This window comes from Dysidea avara, chromosome 2 (assembly GCF_963678975.1).
Source record: "Dysidea avara chromosome 2, odDysAvar1.4, whole genome shotgun sequence".
In the NCBI taxonomy this organism is placed as follows: Eukaryota; Metazoa; Porifera; class Demospongiae; order Dictyoceratida; family Dysideidae; genus Dysidea; species Dysidea avara.
Genome location: NC_089273.1, coordinates 27,152,932 through 27,170,618, shown reverse-complemented (window position 1 = coordinate 27,170,618; position 17,687 = coordinate 27,152,932). Strand labels below are relative to the sequence as shown.

Sequence of the window (17,687 nt, the reverse complement as noted above, 5' to 3'; positions counted from 1 at the left end):
GTGCCAGTCACCACACACTGACCAGACTTCTTTCTACTACTCCAGGATTCTTGGCACGTCACGTGATCTCACGTGATGCTCCAGAAATAATTTATATGTGACCAGATTTTACAGAACCGAACCAAATCGCACATCAGGCAAAATCAAACTAACACCACCAGTGGATAGCTACACTATCTTACTACAAGTTTTGATCCTCAGCACTACTCAAAAACTACACGAGTCTGGTTTTAATAGACGTCTTTTCTGGGTGGTGTGGAGTGCCCAAATGGCGGTTTCATGCCTTGTGAAGGACCTGGCTTGGCAAGAATCAGTGGTTTACTGGTGGACAGCCTTATAATGTTGGCCAGACGTGTTCTCTGTAGATTTTGCTACATATCAGCCACTAAGGAGCCAGCACAGCCCTGCAATCTCGTGTCTGGACTCCAATCGTGGTCTGCCTCCATTTTGAGGTCTATCTTTTGCCCTCCCCGCCACCCCCCCCAACCTCCACCCCTTTGTGAGCACTGGTGATACTACTTCGCTCGTCCAACTGCTCAGATTTTCTATCTTATTTGGCGGGAAACTGTACAAGCAGCTACAAGTACTGGAAGTGGCTTGAAAGGTAACAGATTGATGCATCTTTTGTGTAAATTTGATACACGTGCTTGCTATCCTTGGAGAGTTATGCTGGCTTCAATTCTTTAAAACCGTTTATCTCGAAACTTCTAATGTGCGATTTGGATCGTTTTTCCAAAATCCAGTCACAATTGGCCATAGAAATTTTTCCCCAAGGTGGATTTTAGAGGATTTTGGATATGTTATTCTGTGAAAACTTGGGGTACTTAGAGATAATGAGTTACTCTCTAGAATTCCTATGGATATACTTGGGGTACTTAGAGATGAGTTACTCTCTAGAATTCCTATGGATATAATTACATGGAAATAACAAGGAGAAAACATCCTGACCACCTGGTAGACTCCTGTAAGCGTTTGAGCGTAAATCAGATGGCTGCAGGTTCGAGGCTACCTAGGTCCAGTCATGGATTTTTTCTCCTTTCTCCAACTTTTCAAACACATCTTAAGTAGCTAAAGTCTTTGAGCAGGCTGTAGGACCAGGTGTCCTACAGACCTTCAGCACTTGTGCTGTAAAGCATTAATAAATAAATAAAAATTTGCTTTCTAATGATACCAAAATCAGCTTGCTTCGAATTGTTTCCCTGTTCACCCATTTTTTCAGTTATATCTACAGGACTAATACCTGGAATAGTGTGTGTTGGTTTGGTGATTAACCCTTTTACTGCTTCAACCAGATTTATCCGGTTTGATGCTATAAAAGGCGCTTCGAGTACAATTCTAATGCACTATCACTTCTATCGTGCGTTTTATAGTATGATGCGCTTACCCTGAAATGCGCACGCCCACAGAGGTGCCGTTTCTGGGATAACCGGATCCTTCTCGCACTATTGCGGGTTTGTTACATAATACCGCAAAGTTTTTCTTGTTGGAAAATACGACTGTCATGCATCCTCGAGTTGATTGTCACATTTTGAAGTCGACTGGATTGTTATTGATAGGCTAAGACAGCCAAGGATCACCGTCGGCTGTTTTTCAGAAGTGTTGCGTAATTCGCTCGTGTGCGTATACGCAAGCGTGATACAAGATTTGGGATAAATCTCGAAGAAACCAGCCGAAGAAACAATCGCTCAGTAAAGAGACTATTTAGAATAGTTGTATGGACTGTAATACTTACTTGTAGCAACTTTATTTGTAACTAACTACTTATCTAAGCTGCTTTTACTGTATTTTTTAGTTTTGTTGTCTTGTAATTACTTAGCGGTTTTATTTATGTAAACAAAAACAACCTAGTCGAGTTCCTAAGTCTATAGCGATTACTTAGAGGTATGGTAACTAAGTACTATAATGTACAGTTAAGCTTGTATAGCGCAATTTGTAGCAGACTATATGGTCCCCCAGAAAATTCAGCGGTTAAATAGTTAATTATTTCATGGGAAATTCATTGCCTGTAGTATTAGATGTGGAGTTTGCATTTATGTCTACGAGAACAGTACAAACAAGATGGCGTTGCATTTGAGCAGTACTGTACTCTATATAGATCATACACCTGTACTATAAATACTTAGTCATTTTTGGTTTTTGTTAAACAAGAGTACAGATAAACAAGGGTCAAATAACTGAAGGTCTATGTCTTCGTAGTACACCTAGCAAAGAAGAGGAGTATTGTGCAAAGTTAATAATCTTTGCTTAGCACATGACAGCTGTGATGTGTGTGTAAAAAAAGAAGAAGTATTTGCACCTGTTTACAATTTTATAGAGCATCCAACTACTCTTGAAATTTTATGTGTTCATCTAGTCAATGTCTTGTTAAACATTCCTGTAGTCATGTGTATTGTTTCTATACTACACAACAGAAACTGATGGCAGTGCTAGACAACCTAACAAAAGATTTTGAAGGGCTACCATTTCCCACTGAACCTATTGCAGAGAGTTACAAGAGTCATGAAGAACTGCAGCAAAGGTACGTTCTTACATATATGTGACCGTCTCAGCAAAAACCCGACTTGTTTGCACAATTTAAAAAAAAATTAATTCACTCAGGATTATTAGCAGTGTCCAAGGAATGGATCACCAAAGTTTCAGCCTTCTGTGGTGTGTAGCTTTGAAATTATAGCACTAGCGAGTAGGAGGAGTAAGATAATCGATTTGTACAGTGACTATACTGAAAATAAACTACAGGCGCTTACATTCGCAGTCATAACTTTCGTTTGGATTAGTCTACAGCGTTGCAATTTGGCTTAAAATGTTCACCATGAATCGGTGCATCAGCCAAGGTACAGTTTTAGCCCTGTAGATACTTGCGTATATGGATATGAAAGCAGTTTGGTAGAAAAAAATGACAACAATCTTGTTTACGTTTACCGCATCGTAAACAAACGCACGTGACACGAATACCATTGAAACTACAGAAACGAAACAAAGATTTTCGAACTCTCCATGAGCTGGCGAATAAGATGGTATATAGTTTTAATTGATTTCAGTCTTCCTTCTTTGAATACTGACCCGATAAAGCTTGCGTATTTTTCTTTGTAGCATGCTTAATTTTATGAATTATTTTTAAATTTCGTTTTTCTCAATACGCATGCTTGTGCGAACAAGTCAGGGTTTTGCTGAGACGGTCACATATGAGAGGGCCTAATCTATTCGGTGGACTGGACTGATGGACTTGCGGACTGAAGAGAAGCTCAGCTAATTCAAAGCTTTCTCCATTTTTGTATTGTACTTTTGTATAATTACTATCACAAATACTATCACAAACACACGCAGTACAGCTAATAGTAGGGCTAGTCTAAAGTCTGGCATCCGCCCCAATTTATTATTGGAATACACACTCGTACAAGACAGCATGTATATACATTATACCAACTAACTCACCAATACATGAAGCAATTGAGAAGCAATGTTATACTCAAGACCACAGCTTTTGTCTGCCCCAATTTATTGTAATAGAAATCTGTGCTGACTAATTATAATAGCTACGTACAAGTCATGGTGCGCCTAAACCACATATATAGCTAGCTAACAAGTTGTAAACTGGGGTGCAGTCATGAACCTAGCCGACAAACTACATATCCAGTTTGAATCGGCTCACTGCTAGCTACACAGTTCCACACATAGCTAGTTAGATACATTAGCCAAGCATCATTACTATCGTTTTAATGTTAGTAATGTGATTGTACACCTGGTATTGACAAAAATTTATGTAATCAGACAAAAACTGCTTGAAAATCTGTGATTGTTATAATTGGTAGAAAGTAATCAGACAAAAAGGTGACTCCAGCAGTTTCAAAAATGACTAACTAGTCCTTGGCCTTACACCAGAGTGTAGCCGATAGCTTCCTGTAGAAAGTTGTAGTGTGCCTCAGTTAGCATTCTTAGTACATCTGGTGGACACTCTATTTCAGCTGATGAAAACATTGGATGTTTATTCTGGATGTAGTCCAGATTAATGTGATAATACACATTTCCTAATTTGGAGTACTCTTGACCATTGCGAGGATTAGTAAATAACATGAATTCTTTGTGTCCCAAGCATATATCGTGGGGGAGACAGCAGTCCATTGCCAACGTTCTTGAGGTGTGGCCCTTTACAGCCTGTGCACACTTTGATTCGGCAATTTAACATTTTAATAAAGAAGGGCTCAGAACTCTTTTCTTCCCTACTGCAGGCTAGAGATGAGTAAGAAGTGTTACTACCAGATGCTTCTCCTATTTCTCCATATGGTGAATAGCAGCAAAATGAGAAGCTTGTTCCTGCCAAGGCTGAATCCAGTTACTGGCAGATGCTGAGTGTGACGAAACAGCTATAGAGGGGGTGAGCATTGTATGGTGGATCTCCTAAGCCAGCAGCAATTCGAATAGGGCGTAACATGGTAGACTTGATCTCTTCTGCGTGATACCTTTTAAACCAAGTAAAAAAATCTATATGGACATCTGGCACCTTGCTTCTTAAAGCTTCAAATCCCTCCCATCTTTCTTCAAGCATGTCTAGCTTACTATTAAATTCATCTTCTGAATTGCAATCCACAAGTCCTTCAGAAAAGGTAGGGCCCTCTCTGTTTCCAAAAACATCAGCCAGTATTTCACAAACAATATCATTAGGAAAGCCCATGTCTGTGGTCAGCTTCCTTTTAATATCCTGCTTCATGTGGCGGAAGCACCTCAAATGGACTGCAAATTGCAGCTGTTGTTTAATGCTTTGATGAGTGTTTCTTCACCGTCAGTTCCAAATGCGAGGACCCCATTAATTTTGGAGTAATTCCAAGTAGTAAGGATGCAAAGAAATGGTATGCGGAAAATGATTTTGACTGATGGATAAATAATGGTCCAAGCATCACTGGAGATTGACCAGTACGACCGTCAGTTACTAGTAGGTGGCGGTATGTTAAGCAGGTGACATTAAAATCACCAAGTGAAAATGTTGGATCAATGGATATAATACTAAATTGGCTGGGATTAGTACCATAGCGGACCAGATCATTGAACTGCTGATCAGTTGCAAGAACACACATTGGTTATGGACAAGCATTTACAACTTGAACAAACTTGTCCCCAGATTTGTACAGCTTGCTTTGCTCCATAACCATATATAAGGGATCTTTTAAAGCTTTGGCACTGCAAATAGAAGAACTGGCACTAATCTTGCTGTGAATGTTGACGATTTCTAGATAGTTCACCAATACTAGTGGCTCCCCTCAATCCACCTTGCTTTTTGTAGATTGTACTGACAGCATCTTTAGCCGCACGACTTTCTGATTTCTCTTTAATCAATGCCATTGTACTTGGATGAGTCCGACAAAAATGGCTGCTTCTTCTGTTTGCTGTTTCCAAGAGGCTTTATAGCTACTTTATGCTTCTTACAACTTTCAAACCAATACTGCACAATGCAGAGTGAGCTATCAATGCTGCCTACATAAATAAACAAGTATAAAACATCATCTCTCTAATAAATATTTACCTCTTTGTACGCTTTCAATAAATGCGATCATCCTGTGTAAGTCTCTATCTGTTGAGTGCACATGGTACTGTTGTCTGATGTTCACAATTGCACCTCTGGATTTTGACTGAGAAACAGAACAGCCATTTCTATGGCATTCGATAAAAAAAGTCAATATATGGGAGCCTGAACATTTCCATGTTCCAAGATCATCAGCTCATACATCATTACGGTCTTTTAGTTTTGACAAATCAATGATGAAAGAAACATTATTCTCAACTAAAACTGGGTGGATACTACAAATGAACATCTCATCCAAACTTGGATCGCAAAAATATTTCTGCAACTTGCTCTTTACAATATCCCTTCTTGCGGTGCTCATAAACAGGCAAACATTTGTTTCCTTGATAGTATTCCACTGTTCCTCTGCATAGAAAACACTGCTATATAAACAGGATCAAGACACACGATAGTGTGTCGTGCGGCACAAGAAGCCGGCGCGCCACACAGTGAGTATATTGACAGGAAGAAAGAAAACGTCATTTTCACACTTTTGTATCTCGGTGATGGCTTATCCGATTGAAACCAAATTTGCTGCAGAGTTGCCCGCCAGCTAGGGGAGTCTACATTCCAATTTTGAAGGAAATCACTAAAGCCATTTCCGAGATATAAGCGGCCAAAGTTAGGTTTTTTTTCTTCGTTTTTTTCTTTTTCTTCTTCGTCTTTTCGCACACTTGCAAAAATTGCTATAAAACGCAAACGCGTGCTCCAATCGCCTTGAAATTTGGCACACAGAAAGGGAGTCCAAAGGCGCATCCTAGCATCAAATTTGGTGCAAATCCGATGAATGGTTCAGGAGTTATGACCGATTATTCGCGTAAAACAAGATCGATTTGTTGTCACGCCTACAGGGTAAACCGCTTCATGGAATGAGCTGAAAATTGCTATGTAGATGGAGTAACTATCGTAGGAGTGCCTTTTGGTAGTTTGAAAGGAATCGAGATAAAGACCACGGAGATATGACACAAAACCCAACCTGTGTCACAATTACGCGATCGATTTTTAGTAATAAAAAGTATTAGTTTTCACGCCTACTAGGCAAACCGCTAAGAGCAATGAGCTGAAAATCGGTGTATAGCTGGAATAATCTTCATAGAAAGTCCTTGCAGTAGTACAGAAGAATTGGATTACAAACCACTGAGTTATGGTTCGAAAGCCAACTCTGTGTAGCAAATGCGAGATCAAGATGCTCAAATAGAACAGTCACCCTAATAGAGCATTCGGCTAATTTATTTACTCCATTATAGAATTCTATTACATTACAAGTTATTCTGTAGGGACTTCAGCTGCAAACAGTTAATCTTATAGACAGTTAAGCAAGAAGCAAGTCACCCTGTGGAGAATTAATCTACAATTATATCACTGTAGAGATTCAGAACATTACAAGTTACACTAAAGAGAGTTCAGCTATAAACAAGTCATGCACCCTGTAGAGAGTTCACCTACAATTAAATCACTCTCTAGAGAATTCAGCTACACACAAATCACTGTGCAGAGAGTTCAGCTACAAACAAATTATCCTGTAGAGAGATTAGCTACAAACAAAACACTTTGCAGAGAGTTCAGCTACAAACAAATCAATCTTTAGAGTGATCAGCAACAAACAAATCAACTTGTAGAGAGATCAGCTAGAAACATATCAACCTGCAGAGAGATCAGCTACAAACAAATCAGCTTGTAGAGAGATCAGTTAAACCTGTAGAGAGATAAGCTAGAAAAAATCACCCTGTAGAGAGTTCAGCTAAAATAAATCAACCTGCAGAGAGATCAGCTACAAACATATTACCTTATAGACAGTTCAGCTACAAACAAATTACCCTGTAGAGAGATCGACTACAAACAAATCAACTTGCAGAGAGATCAGCTACACACAAATCAACTTGTAGAGAGATCAGCTAGAAACAAATCGCCTTGTAGAGAGTTCAGCTACAAACAAATCAATGTGCAGAGAGATCAACTACAAACAAATCACCCTGTAGAGAGATCATCTAGGAACTAGACACAATGTAAGGAGTTCAGCTACATGCAAATCACCCTTTAGAGAGTTCAGCTACGAACAGATCAACCTGCAGAGAGATCAAATCACCTTATAGAGAGTTCAGCTACAAACAAATTGCCCTGTAGAGAGATCAGTTACAAACAAATCAACCTGCAGAGAGATCAGCTACACACAAATCAACTTGTAGAGAGATCAGCTACAAACAAATCACACTGTGGAGATCAGCTAGAAATTAGACACAATGTAAGAAGTTCAGCTACAAGCAAATCACCCTGTAGAGATTTCAGCTGCAAACAAATCACCCTGCAGAGAGATCAGGTAGAAACTAGACACCATGTAAAGAGTTCAGCTATAGAAGAGGTCACCTTATAGAGAGTTCAGCTACAAAGAAACCATCATGTAGAGAGTTCAGCTGCAAACAAATTACTCTGTATAGAGTTCAGCTAGAAAAAGTCACCTTGTAGAGAGTTCAGCTAAAAAGAAACTGCCATGTAGAGAGTTCAGCCTCAAACAAATTACCGTGTAGAGAATTCAACAACAAGCAAATCGCCCTGTAGAGGGATCAGCTAGAAGAAGTTACCTTGTAGAGAGTTCAGCTACAAAGAAACCATCATGTAGAGAGTTCAGCTACAAAGAAATCACCACCTAAAGAGTTCAGCTACAAAGAAATCACCCTGTAGAGAGTTCAGCTAGAAGAAGTCACCTTGTAGAGAGTTCAGCTACAAAGAAACCATCATGTAGAGAGTTCAGCTACAAAGAAACCACCATGGATGTAGAAAGTTTAGCTGCAAACAAATTACCTGTAGAGAGTTCAGCTAGAAACAAATCACCCTGTAGAGAAATCAGCTAGAAGAGGTCACCTTGTAGAGAGTTCAGCTACAAAGAAATCACCACCTAAAGAGTTCAGCTGCAAACAAATCACCCTGTAGAGGTATCAGCTAAAAGAAGTCACCTTGTAGAGAGTTCAGCTACAAAGAAACCATCATGTGGAGAGTTCAGCTACAAAGAAATCACCCTGTAGAGAGTTCAGCTAGAAGAAGTCACCTTGTATAGAGAGTTCAGCTACAAAGAAACCATCATGTAGAGAGTTCAGTTACAAAGAAACCACCATGGATGTAGAAAGTTTAGCTGCAAACAAATTACCTGTAGAGAGTTCAGCTAGAAACAAATCACCCTGTAGAGAAATCAGCTAGAAGAGGTCACCTTGTAGAGAGTTCAGCTACAAAGAAATCACCACCTAAAGAGTTCAGCTGCAAACAAATCACCCTGTAGAGGTATCAGCTAAAAGAAGTCACCTTGTAGAGAGTTCAGCTACAAAGAAACCATCAAGTGGAGAGTTCAGCTACAAAGAAATCACCCTGTAGAGAGTTCAGCTAGAAGAAGTCACCTTGTATAGAGAGTTCAGCTACAAAGAAACCATCATGTAGAGAGTTCAGTTACAAAGAAACCACCATGGATGTAGAAAGTTTAGCTGCAAACAAATTACCTGTAGAGAGTTCAGCTAGAAACAAATCACCCTGTAGAGAAATCAGCTAGAAGAGGTCACCTTGTAGAGAGTTCAGCTACAAAGAAATCACCACCTAAAGAGTTCAGCTGCAAACAAATCACCCTGTAGAGGTATCAGCTAAAAGAAGTCACCTTGTAGAGAGTTCAGCTACAAAGAAACCATCATGTGGAGAGTTCAGCTACAAAGAAATCACCCTGTAGAGAGTTCAGCTAGAAGAAGTCACCTTGTAGAGAGTTCAGCTACAAAGAAACCATCATGTAGAGAGTTCAGCTGCAAACAAATCACTCTGTATAGAGTTCAGCCAGAAAAAGTCACCTTGTAGAGAGTTAAGCTACAAAGAAGCCACCATGTAGAGAGTTCAGCCTCAAACAAATTACCGTGTAGAGAATTCAACAACAAACAAATCGCCCTGTAGAGGGATCAGCTAGAAGAAGTTACCTTATAGAGAGTTCAGCTACAAAGAAACCATCATGTAGAGAGTTCAGCTACAAAGAAAGCACCATGTAGAGAGTTTAGCTGCAAACAAATCACCTGTAGAGAGTTCAGCTAGAAACAAATCACCCTGTAGAGAGATCAGCTAGAAGAGGTCACCTTGGAGAGAGTTCAGCTACAAAGAAATCACCACCTAAAGAGTACAGCTACAAAGAAATCACCCTGTAGAGAGTTCAGCTAGAAGAAGTCACCTTGTATAGAGAGTTCAGCTACAAAGAAACCATCATGTAGAGAGTTCAGTTACAAAGAAACCACCATGGATGTAGAAAGTTTAGCTGCAAACAAATTACCTGTAGAGAGTTCAGCTAGAAACAAATCACCCTGTAGAGAAATCAGCTAGAAGAGGTCACCTTGTAGAGAGTTCAGCTACAAAGAAATCACCACCTAAAGAGTTCAGCTGCAAACAAATCACCCTGTAGAGGTATCAGCTAAAAGAAGTCACCTTGTAGAGAGTTCAGCTACAAAGAAACCATCATGTGGAGAGTTCAGCTACAAAGAAATCACCCTGTAGAGAGTTCAGCTAGAAGAAGTCACCTTGTAGAGAGTTCAGCTACAAAGAAACCATCATGTAGAGAGTTCAGCTGCAAACAAATCACTCTGTATAGAGTTCAGCCAGAAAAAGTCACCTTGTAGAGAGTTAAGCTACAAAGAAGCCACCATGTAGAGAGTTCAGCCTCAAACAAATTACCGTGTAGAGAATTCAACAACAAACAAATCGCCCTGTAGAGGGATCAGCTAGAAGAAGTTACCTTGTAGAGAGTTCAGCTAAAAAGAAACCATCATGTAGAGAGTTCAGCTACAAAGAAAGCACCATGTAGAGAGTTTAGCTGCAAACAAATCACCTGTAGAGAGTTCAGCTAGAAACAAATCACCCTGTAGAGAGATCAGCTAGAAGAGGTCACCTTGGAGAGAGTTCAGCTACAAAGAAATCACCACCTAAAGAGTACAGCTACAAAGAAATCACCCTGTAGAGAGTTCAGCTAGAAGAAGTCACCTTGTAGAGAGTTCAGCTGCAAAGAACCATCATGTAGAGAGTTCAGTTACAAAGAAACCACCATGGATGTAGATAGTTTAGCTGCAAACAAATAACCTGTAGAGAGTTCAGCTAGAAACAAATCACCCTGTAGAGAAATCAGCTAGAAGAGGTCACCTTGTAGAGAGTTCAGCTACAAAGAAACCGTTATGTAGAGAGTTCAGCTACAAAGAAAGCACCATGTAGAGAGTTTAGCTACAAACAAATCACCTGTAGAGTTCAGCTAGAAGAAGTCACCTTGTACAGAGTTCAGCTACAAAGAAACCATCATGTAGAGAGTTCAGCTACAAAGAAAGCAGCATGTAGAGAGTTTAGCTGCAAACAAATCACCTGTAGAGAGTTCAGCTAGAAACAAATCACCCTGTAGAGAAATCAGCTAGAAGAGGTCACCTTGTAGAGAGTTCAGCTACAAAGAAACCGTTATGTAGAGAGTTCAGCTACAAAGAAAGCACCATGTAGAGAGTTTAGCTACAAACAAATCACCTGTAGAGTTCAGCTAGAAGAAGTCACCTTGTACAGAGTTCAGCTACAAAGAAACCATCATGTGGAGAGTTCAGCTACAAAGAAATCACCCTGTAGAGAGTTCAGCTAGAAGAAGTCACCTTGTAGACAGTTCAGCTACAAGAAACCATCATGTAGAGAGTTCAGCTACAAAGAAACCACCATGGATGTAGAGAGTTTAGCTGCAAACAAATCACCTGTAGAGAGTTCAGCTAGAAGAAGTCACTTTGTAGAGAGTTCAGCTACAAAGAAACCATCATGTAGAGAGTTCAGCTACAAAGAAAGCACCATGTAGAGAGTTTAGCTGCAAACAAATCACCTGTAGAGAGTTCAGCTAGAAACAAATCACCCTGTAGAGAGATCAGCTAGAAGAGGTCACCTTGTAGAGAGTTCAGCTACAAAGAAACCATCATGTGGAGAGTTCAGCTACAAACAAATCACCCTGTAGAGAGTTCAGCTAGAAGAAGTCACCTTGTAGAGAGTTCAGCTACAAAGAAACCATCATGTAGAGAGTTCAGCTACAAAGAAACCACCATGGATGTAGAAAGTTTAGCTGCAAACAAATTACCTGTAGAGAGTTCAGCTAGAAACAAATCACCCTGTAGAGAAATCAGCTAGAAGAATTTATCTTGTAGAGAATTCAGCTACAAAGAAACCATCATGTGGAGAGTTCAGCTACAAACAAATCACCCTGTAGAGAGTTCAGCTAGAAGAAGTCACCTTGTAGAGAGTTCAGCTACAAAGAAACCATCATGTAGAGAGTTCAGCTACAAAGAAACCACCATGGATGTAGAAAGTTTAGCTGCAAACAAATTACCTGTAGAGAGTTCAGCTAGAAACAAATCACCCTGTAGAGAAATCAGCTAGAAGAATTTATCTTGTAGAGAATTCAGCTACAAAGAAACCATCATGTGGAGAGTTCAGCTACAAACAAATCACCCTGTAGAGAGTTCAGCTAGAAGAAGTCACCTTGTAGAGAGTTCAGCTACAAAGAAACCATCATGTAGAGAGTTCAGTTACAAAGAAACCACCATGGATGTAGAAAGTTTAGCTGCAAACAAATTACCTGTAGAGAGTTCAGCTAGAAACAAATCACCCTGTAGAGAAATCAGCTAGAAGAATTTATCTTGTAGAGAATTCAGCTACAAAGAAACCATCATGTGGAGAGTTCAGCTACAAACAAATCACCCTGTAGAGAGTTCAGCTAGAAGAAGTCACCTTGTAGAGAGTTCAGCTACAAAGAAACCATCATGTAGAGAGTTCAGCTACAAAGAAACCACCATGGATGTAGAAAGTTTAGCTGCAAACAAATTACCTGTAGAGAGTTCAGCTAGAAACAAATCACCCTGTAGAGAAATCAGCTAGAAGAATTTATCTTGTAGAGAATTCAGCTACAAAGAAACCATCATGTGGAGAGTTCAGCTACAAACAAATCACCCTGTAGAGAGTTCAGCTAGAAGAAGTCACCTTGTAGAGAGATCAGCTACAAACATATTACCTTATAGACAGTTCAGCTACAAACAAATTACCCTGTAGAGAGATCGACTACAAACAAATCAACTTGCAGAGAGATCAGCTACACACAAATCAACTTGTAGAGAGATCAGCTAGAAACAAATCGCCTTGTAGAGAGTTCAGCTACAAACAAATCAATGTGCAGAGAGATCAACTACAAACAAATCACCCTGTAGAGAGATCATCTAGGAACTAGACACAATGTAAGGAGTTCAGCTACATGCAAATCACCCTTTAGAGAGTTCAGCTACGAACAGATCAACCTGCAGAGAGATCAAATCACCTTATAGAGAGTTCAGCTACAAACAAATTGCCCTGTAGAGAGATCAGTTACAAACAAATCAACCTGCAGAGAGATCAGCTACACACAAATCAACTTGTAGAGAGATCAGCTACAAACAAATCACACTGTGGAGATCAGCTAGAAATTAGACACAATGTAAGAAGTTCAGCTACAAGCAAATCACCCTGTAGAGATTTCAGCTGCAAACAAATCACCCTGCAGAGAGATCAGGTAGAAACTAGACACCATGTAAAGAGTTCAGCTATAGAAGAGGTCACCTTATAGAGAGTTCAGCTACAAAGAAACCATCATGTAGAGAGTTCAGCTGCAAACAAATTACTCTGTATAGAGTTCAGCTAGAAAAAGTCACCTTGTAGAGAGTTCAGCTAAAAAGAAACTGCCATGTAGAGAGTTCAGCCTCAAACAAATTACCGTGTAGAGAATTCAACAACAAGCAAATCGCCCTGTAGAGGGATCAGCTAGAAGAAGTTACCTTGTAGAGAGTTCAGCTACAAAGAAACCATCATGTAGAGAGTTCAGCTACAAAGAAATCACCACCTAAAGAGTTCAGCTACAAAGAAATCACCCTGTAGAGAGTTCAGCTAGAAGAAGTCACCTTGTAGAGAGTTCAGCTACAAAGAAACCATCATGTAGAGAGTTCAGCTACAAAGAAACCACCATGGATGTAGAAAGTTTAGCTGCAAACAAATTACCTGTAGAGAGTTCAGCTAGAAACAAATCACCCTGTAGAGAAATCAGCTAGAAGAGGTCACCTTGTAGAGAGTTCAGCTACAAAGAAATCACCACCTAAAGAGTTCAGCTGCAAACAAATCACCCTGTAGAGGTATCAGCTAAAAGAAGTCACCTTGTAGAGAGTTCAGCTACAAAGAAACCATCATGTGGAGAGTTCAGCTACAAAGAAATCACCCTGTAGAGAGTTCAGCTAGAAGAAGTCACCTTGTATAGAGAGTTCAGCTACAAAGAAACCATCATGTAGAGAGTTCAGTTACAAAGAAACCACCATGGATGTAGAAAGTTTAGCTGCAAACAAATTACCTGTAGAGAGTTCAGCTAGAAACAAATCACCCTGTAGAGAAATCAGCTAGAAGAGGTCACCTTGTAGAGAGTTCAGCTACAAAGAAATCACCACCTAAAGAGTTCAGCTGCAAACAAATCACCCTGTAGAGGTATCAGCTAAAAGAAGTCACCTTGTAGAGAGTTCAGCTACAAAGAAACCATCAAGTGGAGAGTTCAGCTACAAAGAAATCACCCTGTAGAGAGTTCAGCTAGAAGAAGTCACCTTGTATAGAGAGTTCAGCTACAAAGAAACCATCATGTAGAGAGTTCAGTTACAAAGAAACCACCATGGATGTAGAAAGTTTAGCTGCAAACAAATTACCTGTAGAGAGTTCAGCTAGAAACAAATCACCCTGTAGAGAAATCAGCTAGAAGAGGTCACCTTGTAGAGAGTTCAGCTACAAAGAAATCACCACCTAAAGAGTTCAGCTGCAAACAAATCACCCTGTAGAGGTATCAGCTAAAAGAAGTCACCTTGTAGAGAGTTCAGCTACAAAGAAACCATCATGTGGAGAGTTCAGCTACAAAGAAATCACCCTGTAGAGAGTTCAGCTAGAAGAAGTCACCTTGTAGAGAGTTCAGCTACAAAGAAACCATCATGTAGAGAGTTCAGCTGCAAACAAATCACTCTGTATAGAGTTCAGCCAGAAAAAGTCACCTTGTAGAGAGTTAAGCTACAAAGAAGCCACCATGTAGAGAGTTCAGCCTCAAACAAATTACCGTGTAGAGAATTCAACAACAAACAAATCGCCCTGTAGAGGGATCAGCTAGAAGAAGTTACCTTATAGAGAGTTCAGCTACAAAGAAACCATCATGTAGAGAGTTCAGCTACAAAGAAAGCACCATGTAGAGAGTTTAGCTGCAAACAAATCACCTGTAGAGAGTTCAGCTAGAAACAAATCACCCTGTAGAGAGATCAGCTAGAAGAGGTCACCTTGGAGAGAGTTCAGCTACAAAGAAATCACCACCTAAAGAGTACAGCTACAAAGAAATCACCCTGTAGAGAGTTCAGCTAGAAGAAGTCACCTTGTATAGAGAGTTCAGCTACAAAGAAACCATCATGTAGAGAGTTCAGTTACAAAGAAACCACCATGGATGTAGAAAGTTTAGCTGCAAACAAATTACCTGTAGAGAGTTCAGCTAGAAACAAATCACCCTGTAGAGAAATCAGCTAGAAGAGGTCACCTTGTAGAGAGTTCAGCTACAAAGAAATCACCACCTAAAGAGTTCAGCTGCAAACAAATCACCCTGTAGAGGTATCAGCTAAAAGAAGTCACCTTGTAGAGAGTTCAGCTACAAAGAAACCATCATGTGGAGAGTTCAGCTACAAAGAAATCACCCTGTAGAGAGTTCAGCTAGAAGAAGTCACCTTGTATAGAGAGTTCAGCTACAAAGAAACCGTTATGTAGAGAGTTCAGCTACAAAGAAAGCACCATGTAGAGAGTTTAGCTACAAACAAATCACCTGTAGAGTTCAGCTAGAAGAAGTCACCTTGTACAGAGTTCAGCTACAAAGAAACCATCATGTAGAGAGTTCAGCTACAAAGAAAGCAGCATGTAGAGAGTTTAGCTGCAAACAAATCACCTGTAGAGAGTTCAGCTAGAAACAAATCACCCTGTAGAGAAATCAGCTAGAAGAGGTCACCTTGTAGAGAGTTCAGCTACAAAGAAACCGTTATGTAGAGAGTTCAGCTACAAAGAAAGCACCATGTAGAGAGTTTAGCTACAAACAAATCACCTGTAGAGTTCAGCTAGAAGAAGTCACCTTGTACAGAGTTCAGCTACAAAGAAACCATCATGTGGAGAGTTCAGCTACAAAGAAATCACCCTGTAGAGAGTTCAGCTAGAAGAAGTCACCTTGTAGACAGTTCAGCTACAAGAAACCATCATGTAGAGAGTTCAGCTACAAAGAAACCACCATGGATGTAGAGAGTTTAGCTGCAAACAAATCACCTGTAGAGAGTTCAGCTAGAAGAAGTCACTTTGTAGAGAGTTCAGCTACAAAGAAACCATCATGTAGAGAGTTCAGCTACAAAGAAAGCACCATGTAGAGAGTTTAGCTGCAAACAAATCACCTGTAGAGAGTTCAGCTAGAAACAAATCACCCTGTAGAGAGATCAGCTAGAAGAGGTCACCTTGTAGAGAGTTCAGCTACAAAGAAACCATCATGTGGAGAGTTCAGCTACAAACAAATCACCCTGTAGAGAGTTCAGCTAGAAGAAGTCACCTTGTAGAGAGTTCAGCTACAAAGAAACCATCATGTAGAGAGTTCAGCTACAAAGAAACCACCATGGATGTAGAAAGTTTAGCTGCAAACAAATTACCTGTAGAGAGTTCAGCTAGAAACAAATCACCCTGTAGAGAAATCAGCTAGAAGAATTTATCTTGTAGAGAATTCAGCTACAAAGAAACCATCATGTGGAGAGTTCAGCTACAAACAAATCACCCTGTAGAGAGTTCAGTTAGAAGAAGTCACCTTGTAGAGAGTTCAGCTACAAAGAAACCATCATGTAGAGAGTTCAGCTACAAAGAAACCACCATGGATGTAGAAAGTTTAGCTGCAAACAAATTACCTGTAGAGAGTTCAGCTAGAAACAAATCACCCTGTAGAGAAATCAGCTAGAAGAATTTATCTTGTAGAGAATTCAGCTACAAAGAAACCATCATGTGGAGAGTTCAGCTACAAACAAATCACCCTGTAGAGAGTTCAGCTAGAAGAAGTCACCTTGTAGAGAGTTCAGCTACAAAGAAACCATCATGTAGAGAGTTCAGCTACAAAGAAACCACCATGGATGTAGAAAGTTTAGCTGCAAACAAATTACCTGTAGAGAGTTCAGCTAGAAACAAATCACCCTGTAGAGAAATCAGCTAGAAGAATTTATCTTGTAGAGAATTCAGCTACAAAGAAACCATCATGTGGAGAGTTCAGCTACAAACAAATCACCCTGTAGAGAGTTCAGCTAGAAGAAGTCACCTTGTAGAGAGTTCAGCTACAAAGAAACCATCATGTAGAGAGTTCAGCTACAAAGAAACCACCATGGATGTAGAAAGTTTAGCTGCAAACAAATTACCTGTAGAGAGTTCAGCTAGAAACAAATCACCCTGTAGAGAAATCAGCTAGAAGAATTTATCTTGTAGAGAATTCAGCTACAAAGAAACCATCCTGTATATAGTTCAGCTATATTTTAAGTCACCCAGTAGAGAGATCAGCTGCTAAAAAACATACTGTGGGGAATAATGGGCATGTAATAAATATATGTATATAATTTTGTATAATTACTAATAAAATCAAAAATAAATGAAGTATTAAAAATCTTCTATAAGTTCTTTTCTTCTTCCTCTGGTAAATAAAAAATCACATGGGTTAAAAAAGTCCCAAAGCCAGTGATAGGCTGGCTTTGCAGTATACAAATACAAAAAGAAGTGATATCTAATCAAAAACAGCCAAGCTGTAAAAAAAGGTGCGGCCCCAAAAAGGCCATGGTGAAAAAAAGATGTGAAATCCAAGGTGGCGGCCAAGAAATGGCTGTGATGGTAGGTTAATGGTAAAAATTTTAATAACGACAATTCAGGTGAATTTTGTGCCACTTGGTCTTGGCATCAAATTCACCTGAATTGTCGTTATTAAAAGTTTTATCATTAACCTACCATCACAGCCATTTCTTGGCCGCCACCTTGGATTTCAGATCTTTTTTCACCATGGCCTTTTTGGGGGCCGCACCTTTTT

At 39.7% G+C, this 17,687-nt stretch overlaps 2 protein-coding genes across 3 annotated transcripts in view; both read left to right on the top strand.

Annotated features, from left to right (window-relative positions):
• The window catches only part of LOC136246993 (spectrin beta chain, non-erythrocytic 1-like), a 177,405-nt gene that overhangs the window by 125,462 nt on the left and 34,256 nt on the right, over positions 1-17,687 (top strand). The window lies entirely within an intron of this gene.
• Positions 1-17,687, top strand: part of LOC136246996 (spectrin alpha chain, non-erythrocytic 1-like) — a 51,164-nt gene that overhangs the window by 29,200 nt on the left and 4,277 nt on the right. The gene's annotated exons all lie outside the window — the stretch shown is intronic.